Genomic DNA, 2215 nt, shown 5'->3' on the forward strand with positions numbered 1-2215 from the left:
ATATATATATATATATATATATACAAATATGTTTAGTCGTTGGTGTGTTTGTGTGTGCGTGTGTATACCCGTATGTGTATATATGTATGTAAGCCTTGAATCTTATATGCGTTTAGTAAATAGTTTAATTTCTTTTGTTCTAGCTGCTGACGTGAATCCCTGCCTACATTCTGAATTTCTTTTCACATTTCTTGACATTCTTGAAACGAACGCAAGTAAGTTTGAATATTTTGATATATGAATGATGTTGTTATGTGATTTATTGGGGTACTTACACATTCCCACACAAACACCCCACCACATATATATATTAAAATTGCTTTTGTTGTTATACACATAAAGCGAATAAGGTTTGACTAAATAAAAAATTCAATTTTCATGTAAAGTTTAAGAGAATATCACTTTATCCATAGAGATGTCGAAGATCTTCGTGTACGTGGCTTGTAGTCACTATTTGAATAAACTGTATTGTATCGTTAGTGCGATTTCACTGACAATAATTTTTTTTATCAGTGTTTGCGGAGGCGTGTGTTTGCCAATCTGAGCATCTCAGTATGTTCTGACGGGTGTATAACAATATCACTTTTCATTGATTTATAGATATTCTAATATTGTGATTATTTACATTATCATGACAAAATTATTTCTTTAGCTTTCGGAGAATGTATATAAACAATAGATACTGAAAGAAAAATACCATTTGTTGAATATACGTGGATATAATTTACTATTCACTAATTTAATTTACTTATTGTAACAAACACATGTATAGAAAGTAATTATGTTGTTATGGTTCTGTTATTGGCAATAAATGTTTGCAAATGAATAAACAGTTACTTATCAGAATAAAATTGGATTTTATGTTGTAGAAAACATGATAATCTATCAGATCGCTTTTCACAGTTCGAATACAAATTAGTTCTATATTTCAGAATATTTACAGAGATTTAACGTAAGATTGGGTTCCACTGTTTTTTAAACATTTTCCGTTTGAAAAGATGCAGATATTATCTAACATGTTACCACTCCTTCATCATTTTGTTGTTTTATTAACTTAACACATTAAGTGAGCATAATGTGTTTATCAAATTGGTTTTGACATAGATAACTTCAGTATATAAAGTTTTTATATAGTTTATTGGGTTCTTCACTTTTTTCTGTGTACGATTAAAGAAGTATAATAGAAAGCTGTGTGAGTCAGTGAAATAAGAGAGCATCTTTGAGACGGTCGTTCAGCAAGATATTACCGACAAATCTGTCTCTAAATTCTTTTCTACTCTCGACACAAGGCCCGACATTTTGGGGGTAGGGGCCCAGTCGATTAGATCGACCCGAGTAAGCAACTAGTGCTTAATTTATCAACCCCGAAAGGATGAAAGGCAAAGTCAACCCCGGTGGAATTTGAACTCAGAACGTTAAGACAGGCGAAATACCGCTAAGCATTTCGCCCGGGGTGCTAACGTTTCTTATTTCATTACTGCCCACAAGGGGCTACAAACAGAGGGGAGAAACAAGGGCAGAAAAATGGATTAAGTCGATTATATCGACCCCTGTGCGTAACTGGTACTTATTTAATCGACCCCGAAGGGATGAAAGGCAAAGTCGACCTCGGCGGAATTTGAACTCAGAACGTAGCGGCAGACGAAATACCGCTAAGCATTTCGCCCGGCGTGGTAACGTTTCTGCCAGCTCGCCACCTTAGCATCCTACTATATTAAAAGAGGGAGGACTTAAGCGTAACGTAGTTTTATACATTCATACATACATAAATACATACATGTATGCATATGTGGGTGTGCGTATGTGCATACACATGCACACACACACTCACGCACACACACATATATTTAAGCAAAATATCTAGTTACAAAATCTTTATGAGTGATGAAAGTAGTTACTATAATGTGAAGTAATGTCTATTGCCATATCAGTTTGGCTGTTCGACGTTACTACCGTTTTAACCTGCAGCAAAATCTCCTCTGCTTGCAATATATACCGGGTGCAGGTGCAATCTACAACCAACTGAAGGGAACTCTTCGTGGGGTTAAAAACTGTAGTAACGCCAAACAGCTAGACTGGTGTGGCGATAGACATTACTTCGTGCCGTCTCTCCACCTATCTCGCTCTCCGTCTGTCTCCGTCTCTGTCTCTCTCTCTCCCTATCTCTCTCTCTCCCTATCTCTCTCTCTCTCTCTCTCTCTCTCTCTCTCTCTCT

At 36.2% G+C, this 2215-nt stretch overlaps 1 long non-coding RNA gene across 2 annotated transcripts in view; it reads left to right on the forward strand.

The window, feature by feature from the left end:
* LOC106872923 (uncharacterized) overlaps positions 1-2215 on the forward strand; it is a 391770-nt gene that overhangs the window by 352689 nt on the left and 36866 nt on the right. For both annotated transcript variants that reach the window (XR_008264457.1, XR_008264456.1), the window contains one exon: positions 144-215. This is a non-coding gene — a long non-coding RNA (uncharacterized LOC106872923). The remainder of the gene's footprint in view (positions 1-143; positions 216-2215) is intronic.

Source organism: Octopus bimaculoides, chromosome 6 (assembly GCF_001194135.2).
Source record: "Octopus bimaculoides isolate UCB-OBI-ISO-001 chromosome 6, ASM119413v2, whole genome shotgun sequence".
Lineage (NCBI taxonomy): Eukaryota > Metazoa > Mollusca > Cephalopoda > Octopoda > Octopodidae > Octopus > Octopus bimaculoides.